We start from the raw sequence: 7827 nt of genomic DNA, 5'->3' as shown, positions 1-7827 counted from the left end.
AGGGACTGATTCCAGAATATGTACCACTTCCCCATGGTGCTGGGGCCACCTGCATTTACAGAAAAGAACACACCCTGAGAGTCAGGTCATATGCATACTGTGTCATCACTGGTTCTCTTGGTGACTATTGAAAACCAAATGAGAAACAGCAGGAAAGACAAAGGCCCTGAAAGGAAGCACAGCCTGCACCCCTGGAAAAGGCATGAGCTTTTCTTGGGGATGGATCTCTCAAATTCCCTGAAGCACAATTACAAAACTCTTAATTCAGGGAAGAAAAACTGCTTCTGAGTAAAAGGTCCCCTACCACACAGTTTACAACCTCCCCTTCCAACACCCCAAGAAAATGGTACCTCACATCTAAAAACTACACTGTCATGTTGTCATANAACACACAGTTTACAACCTCCCCTCCCAACACCCCAAGAAAATGGTACCTCACATCTAAAAACTACACTGTCATGTTGTCATAGCTGAACTCACTTCAAAAAGAGGAAACTCAAGTAAGAAACATTTCTCTCAGGCATAGACAGCCAAGCTTACCCTGGATGTGTTGGGCCACAGTGCTTTCTTGCCAAGGTCCTCCACCACACCCTTGGTAGAGTCTAAAAGGAGACAGAGTAAGTGTCAGTCCATTGTTGGTCCTACTCGGGAATTACTGTGTGATCACTGTTGATATGGACACGGGACAAGACTGTATGGGAGTGACTGGTTAAGAAGCATGGGCTGAGCTGCTGCTGGGCCATTCTCCTTGGTGGGTGAGGAAAAGCAAACAAGAGGATGAGGAAACGAAGGAGAAACAGACCTTTGACTTTCTAGCTTAAGGCAACCTGGTCGATGTGAGTCAGTTAGTCTACAAATAGGTCGCCTGGTTGCACACTGTGGTGTCGTGAGGGAGCCCCACCCCTCCCTCTGCCCATAGCGAAGTCTCTCTATTTTTTCTGCCAGGATTAAGCTCCTCCAACTGGCCATCCGAATGGGAGACAGACTAGAGGACACAGAGTACCTTCCAGACTCGGTGCTCTATCTCATGAATGACTCAGAGAGCTCTGCTTGACTTGAACGACAGAACAGTGGAGATGGATGTGGTTGGTTAAACATGCAGTTGCCAATGGCAAGATTTGATTCCTTCTGATGGTTGAGTAATTTACAGTGTATCTATATTACAAACTGAGGGCTGCTGAAGGGGGTTTGGTGAGGGATGTGGTTGGTTTAATAGTACGCACTTGCCAATGACAAGATTTGAGACTTTCAACAGTTGAGTAATATTCCTGTATATCTAGAGAACACACTGAGGCTGGTGAAGTGGGGGGATGGGGTAATTGGGTGATGGGCCTTAAGGAGGGCACTTGAGGGAATGACAACTGGCTGTTACCGTGACAGATGAACCACTAAGTTCTATCCCTAAAACTACTAATACAGTATATGTTACCTAATTTGAATTTAAATTAAAAAAGAAAAGCTGCAGTTGGCTATTGGTGAGCCCCTTCTTCATGGAAGGAGATGCAGAGAAGAGAAGCAGCAAAGAAGGGAGAAACAGAGTCCTGGCTTTGCCATGGAAGGCAAAGGTACACCAGAAACGAATGGAATATGGTGTGTCAACTCAACTACTTCCATTAAAAAATAATAATGATGAAAAATAGACACCCTAAAGACAGAAGATAGTCCAAAAATTTAAAAATATGAAATAAATAAAAGTAACATCATTAATCTTATGGTATTTTTCTGTCCAGTGTGTGTCTCATGTATGTGTTCACTGAGTCGGGTGGCTCTCCATGCTAGCAGTAGTCATCCACTAATGGGATGGTCCTTTACAGTGGGAGGCCTGGGTTCCTCCCAACATCCTCTACCCCAGCTCTGTAAGAGAGGTGCAGGAAAAAGAGTGGACCCTGGGTTAGTAACCAAATGTTACTTTGAGTTCTTATTTGTCCTTGTTGCTTGGGTGTGTCATTGCCAGCACTGGAGGCTTTCTGGGGCTCAGGGGGATCATGCAATCAAAGAGCACTAAACTATCTCTTGATTCCCTTTTGGGGCCAGCCACTGAGAAGTGACCCAACACTGAGAGAGATTTACCAGGGTTTTCAATGTTGTGCCTCCCAGTCTCAAAATCTGTGAGCTGGACAGTTTGGACCTTCTGTGTACTTTTCACACTAAGGGCTAGGCCCAAGTCTGCCCTCCATGTGACCACTGAGGCCACCTCATAATGGTAGACAGTACCTGGGATCTCTGTAGACTCATGCAGTTCAGATATATACACAGGCCTTGGAAAGATCCTGCATGGTTTCTGTTGAGCCCATGGCTCAGAGCTATGCTTGTCAGTGTGGTAAGTGCAGTTCAGTATCTCAGAGTAGCAGCATGGGCCCAGCCATCTGGGTTCACATTTTGACATTTCCACTTAAGAGCTTGTGTGCTTGGGTGCATTCAGCTCTGTGCCTCAGTTTCTCCATCTGAAGAGTGCCCTTAGCAAGCAAAGTACTGCATTGGTGGTGAGGGTTGAATGGTTAGTGTAAGTAAAGCATGCTGTGGAAATGCTCAGGGAGGTTCCTTGGAGGTGAAACGTCTCGTTTGAGATGCCATAACTTCACAAAACTCAGAGCTGCAGTCAAACTCTGCTGTCCAAGCTCCCAGGCCAGTGCTTTCTCCACAACACACACCTGCTTTGTCTAAAAAGGACTCCTTTATGTTAAGCCAGACCCGGTGTTTAAGGAGTCACATAAAGGTCTCAGAAATGCTTTTGCTGACTGCCTGAGGACACACTAAGTGGCCATTTCCCAAAATAATGTGCATGATGCTTCCAGAATGAATTAGTAGCTTGACCTGAACAGCTCTCTGGTCAAACACGACGAACACCAGTTTACTGGTGGGGGAGAGAGCTTATGTACATAACATACTCGTGTTCTACAACATGTGAAACTCTATCATCTTGTGTGATTCCTCCTCCTACATGTGAGCACCTCAAGCTAAGACCTGTTGCCCAGTCATGCGAATGACCAGAGCTTCGCCTTTGAACAGTGCGCTGGACGCAGACTCAGGGGACCTGACTGTGCATTACCTCACAACCACATGAATAGAGGCTCGTGCTTTTCTAAAGCTGGAGCTCTATGTGCACAAGGATGCAATTGTCTACATACAGAAATTCGTATGTCTCTTCATCTCAAAACGTTACCTTTTTTTCTATGTTACTAACTCCCTATGTACATGCGTGTCTATCCATCTCTGTCAATGGGTTTCTTGGTCTGTCATGGTGTGTGAAAGGCTGGATACTCAATGGATATATGTAAAAACACATATATTCTCTATTTTCACTAGTCCATACCTCTGGGAGGGTAACACGTTGAGTGAAAGCATATGGCTGCTATTTCTGTAAAACTCTAACTTAGGATAACAGCCAATGTAAGAGGTGGAATGTCAAAGAAAACATGTGTTTTGTTACATAAGCTGACATCTAGACACAGGCTTCTCACCTGTTTTTGGAGACGTTGGTTATATGAATGGAAGCAGTGTGTGCCCAAATATCGTGAAGTCAAGGCACATTTCAGGAGAAGGGAGATTGAAGGCACATGAAGACAAAAGTAGAGGGCTGCACATGCAAGGATCATGGAAATCACTGTCCACTCTACGAACAAGAAAAAGCCTGAAGACACTGAAAAATCGACCACTCTCTGGGATCCATGGAGAGGGGAGGACACAGGACAAACCATGGCCCTGAGGAGATAGGAAAGGGAACACAGGGAATCCAGGTTTCCTGGAGCAGAGACTCTCTAGCAGAATATACTGTTTCTCCAGCTCACCTGGAACATTCAGCAAGAGACCCCATGTTGGGCCATAAAACACACCCCAACACGTTTCAAAGAGTAGAAGCAATACAACAGCTGCTCTCAGACCTCAATGAAATTAAGCTAGAGCTCAACCACAGCAAGAAATCTTGGGAAATCCCCAAAGAGCTGGGGATTTAAAAAATGGTCAAAGAGGAAGTTTCGAGAGAAGCTTGAAAAGATTTTGAACTAAACGAAATGAAAATATACGTTGACAAAAATGTATGCGAAGGCAGTGCTTGGGTGAATTTATATTACTGAATGTCATCATGTTGGAAAGTAAGAAAGATTCAAAGTGAATAGGCTTCCTCCTTAGAAAACAAGGCAAAAAAGAGTCATGTCATATAAAGCAAGTAAGAAAAAAAAGTAATATAATTGCAGATACCAATGAAATGGAACACAAAAAACTCTCAGACAAAATCAACCAAACCAAGACAAAAGCTGGTTCTTTGTAAACATCAGTAAAATAGATAAAGCTCTAGCCTGACTAACCATGAAGAAAGAGGGAAGACACACATTAATATCAGATGAAAGAGGAGACGTCACGTTGAAAGCATTCTAAAGGAATACATGGAAAAATTCTAGGATTCCTGAAAGGAAAGAGGCCAATTCCTTCAAAGTCACAAAACTACCAAAACCCACTGAAAGGAAATAGATGATCTGAATCAGGCATGTATCAAAGACATTTAACCAATAGTTAATACATTTCCCAGAAAGGAAGAGCCAGCCCCAGATGGTTTGACTGGTGAATTCTATCAAATCTTACAAAGCAAAACAGTCTTGCTGTGTCATCCAGCCATCTCACTCCTAGGTATTTACCCAGTTGAGTTGAAAAAATGTGTCCACATGAAAACTGGCCCAGGAGTGCTTCTATTGTCTTGATTTATGAACAACAAATCTAGAGGCGACTAAGCTGTCCTACACTAGGTGAACGGAGAAACAACAGGCAATACACCCTTACAATGCAATACGATTCGGTAATAAAAATAGCTGAGCTACCGGAGCACATAGCTGGCTCACTCAGTTAAGCATCCAACTCTTGATTTTGGCTCAGGTCATGATCTCAGGGGCATGATATCCAGCCCCACGTCAGACGGGTTCCCTGCTGAGCGTGGAGGCTGTTGAAGATTCTCTCTCCCTCTTCCTCTGCCCCTCACCACACACTTTCACTCTCTCTCTCAAACAATAATAAAAAGGAGATTAAAAAAATAAGTGAGCTTTCAAGTCACAAAAAGACATTGACGAATGTGAACCATATAGATAAAAGTGAAAGAAGTCAGTCTGGAAAAGCAACATGCTTTACGGTTCCAACTAGATGACACTCTGGAGAAAGGAAAGCTATAGAGATGACAAAAGGTCAACGGTTGTTAAGATTTCTAGAGAAAGTGCAAAGGCATGAATAGATTAACCACAGGATTTTCAAGGCAGTGAAGTTACTCTGTACATGGTGGATACACGACTTTACGCATTTGTCAAAACCCATACTCCTGCACAACACAGAGCAGACCCTCCTAGCAATGCTGACCTTCAATGAGTATTAATATCGCTACACTGGTTTGTGATTCCAGTGTGCTCCACACTGATGAAGCTTTTAAGGATTGTGGAAATTGTGCGCCAAGGGAGAAGGGTGATAGGGAAACTTTTTATATTATCTGCTCAATTACTATCTTAATCTAAACCTATTCGAAATAATAACGTCTTTTCATTAAAAATAATAAAAGATCTATTTTTCCTAATACTTAANTTTTTCCTAATATTGAATAACAGACTAATGTCCATTCATTAGCTTCACTATACCTACCATGAAATGTGAACAGACTTGAGTTGCAAATGCCATTTGACTACTGTGGCTATAAACTAATGGAGTGACCAGCTAAATTAAAATTTTCACAGGTGAAACAAAAATAATATGGCTTGGCATTTTTGTCTTAAGTATGGGATACTGAAAACTACTGTAATGATTCTTCTTCTTTTTTCTTTTAGAGACAAAGAGAGAGTGTGAGCAGGGAGGGGCATAGGGAAAGGGAGAGAGAATCTGAAGCAGGCTCCATACCCAGCATGGAGCCCAGCACAGGGCTCAATCTCATGACCCTGACATCATGACCTGGGCCAAAATCAAGAGTTGGACACCACCCAGGTGCCCCTAGAATAATTATTCTTGAATCAACTTAATGAATGAATTTCCACAGTACCTTCAACAGGGTCAGAAGTGGGGTGAACCTTAGGCTTTATTCTCCTGGCCAGCTTCCGGAGACCTAGAGAAAATATGGGTGTTTTTTCACTTTTTTTTTTTGTTTTCTCAGAGACCGTGGGAAATGCATGACAACAGAAAGAGCTGTTGACATCTTGCTATCAGAAGACCATAGAAAAAGGAGTGATAAGTTCATCAGAGTTCAAACTTTTGATCCTATTGTTCATCATTTGCCTAGCAAAGCCACCTGAGTCAGAGAGGGCTTTAGGAAGGTCTTAGGGTTCATATAGCCTTCAAATACCCCACAGAGAATGTAAACTGATGCAGTCACTAAGAAAACACAAAAGGGGACTTCATCAAAAGGTTCACAAAAGAACTACCATTACACCCAGCAATCCCACTCTTGGATAAGAAATCCATTTGAATTCAAGTCTAGATTTCAGAGAAATATCTGCCCATGTTCAGCAGCACTGTTTAGCAAAGCCAAGCTATAGAAACAACTTAATGTTGAGTGGGGGAGCCGGGACAGGGATGGAGTTGGTTCCTTGGGGTGAGAGGTCCCGGAACACCTGACACCTGCCCAGACACCTGAGATCAAGCCCTGCAGCCCTGAACCAGGGCTCCCTCATCTCTTCCTCATATCCTCCAGCCCCGAGTTGTCTGTGGGAGACAGTGGATGCCCTGGGGGAGGTGCATGAGCCAACAGCAAAGTCCAAATCCTAGCTCACCTTCGCACATCTAGGTTTCAACCCCTGACCCAGAACACAGTGCAGATGCCCCTTGACAAGCCCCTCTGAAGGGCCAGGAGAAGCCCAACTGTGGCCATCCTCCCACAGCATTCACCCTACTAGCTGTCTGATGTGGAGACTTCCCCAGGACCAGTTGAGTACCCTCAGGGACCAGTGGTCTGCAGGGCTCACAAGCTGATTCAGAACCCAGGACTTTCCAAACTAATTGCCACATGACAGCTCTACCAAGAATTAGCTTCCCTTCAACTGACCAACCCTGGCTGAGCAGTTCCTGTAAATTAACTGGGAAAATGGCCATGTGGGCTTGTGCTTTGCTGGTTTAATAAATTAAGCCTATGACCTCTAGTATCTCACTGGTATTGATCTAAGTAAGTCTCCAAACTGCCTGGGCTAAGGTCTGGCTAAGAGTGAACCAGGACTACACTGGCTCTGAATGGGCACCTTCTCTGTTCCTTTCTTCCTCCCCCAGATCCAGTCTTTATGGACTCCTCATCCTTCTCTAGACCCTGCAGTGGCAGGGGACCAAGCCCCACCTCCTTTGAGAGGGACCCCTCAGGGGCTCCTGTGTGGCTCAGTGTGTCACTTGTCTGACCTGCCTCAGGTCATGATCTCAGGGTAATGGGATCGAACCAGGCCTCTGTTTCTGCACTCAGCTCGGTGCCTGCTTGTCCCTCTTCTCCCCCCCACAGCCCCCTTAATCACCACTTCTGCTCTCTCATTCTCTCTCAAATAAAATCTTTTTTAAAAAAATCAGGGAATATACAAAGGACACATAGAGAGGGACCCTTCCATACCCACACCCTGGAGAAGCTCCCCCATCACGACTCTCCGTAAGGATCACCCAGACCTGCATTTGCATTTAAATCTATCATCTGCTGTATCCTATTTTGCACGTGATAATAAGCAACCTTTTACTGAGAGACTTAGATTCAGATCTAAGCACGATTTTCTGTTGCATTTCATCTCACATCCTTTGTGAGGAAGCTCATCAATTGTTGATGATTATGAAGTTCTATCATTGAAAACCAAGCACCATTATTCATTTGATGCTGTTTGACTTCTAGTCTTGCTTTGC

General features: G+C 44.1%; 1 long non-coding RNA gene across 1 annotated transcript; it reads right to left on the bottom strand.

The window, feature by feature from the left end:
- Window positions 1–6049, bottom strand: LOC117799057. The gene is made up of 3 exons (XR_004622934.1): window positions 6005–6049; window positions 541–602; window positions 1–49 (listed from the first exon to the last, which is right to left on the bottom strand). It is a non-coding gene; the product is annotated as an uncharacterized LOC117799057 (long non-coding RNA).
- Between the last annotated feature and the right edge of the window lie 1778 nt (window positions 6050–7827).

This window comes from Ailuropoda melanoleuca, unplaced genomic scaffold (genome assembly GCF_002007445.2).
Source record: "Ailuropoda melanoleuca isolate Jingjing unplaced genomic scaffold, ASM200744v2 unplaced-scaffold4161, whole genome shotgun sequence".
In the NCBI taxonomy this organism is placed as follows: Eukaryota; Metazoa; Chordata; class Mammalia; order Carnivora; family Ursidae; genus Ailuropoda; species Ailuropoda melanoleuca.
This window is presented reverse-complemented; position numbering and strand designations above follow the sequence as displayed.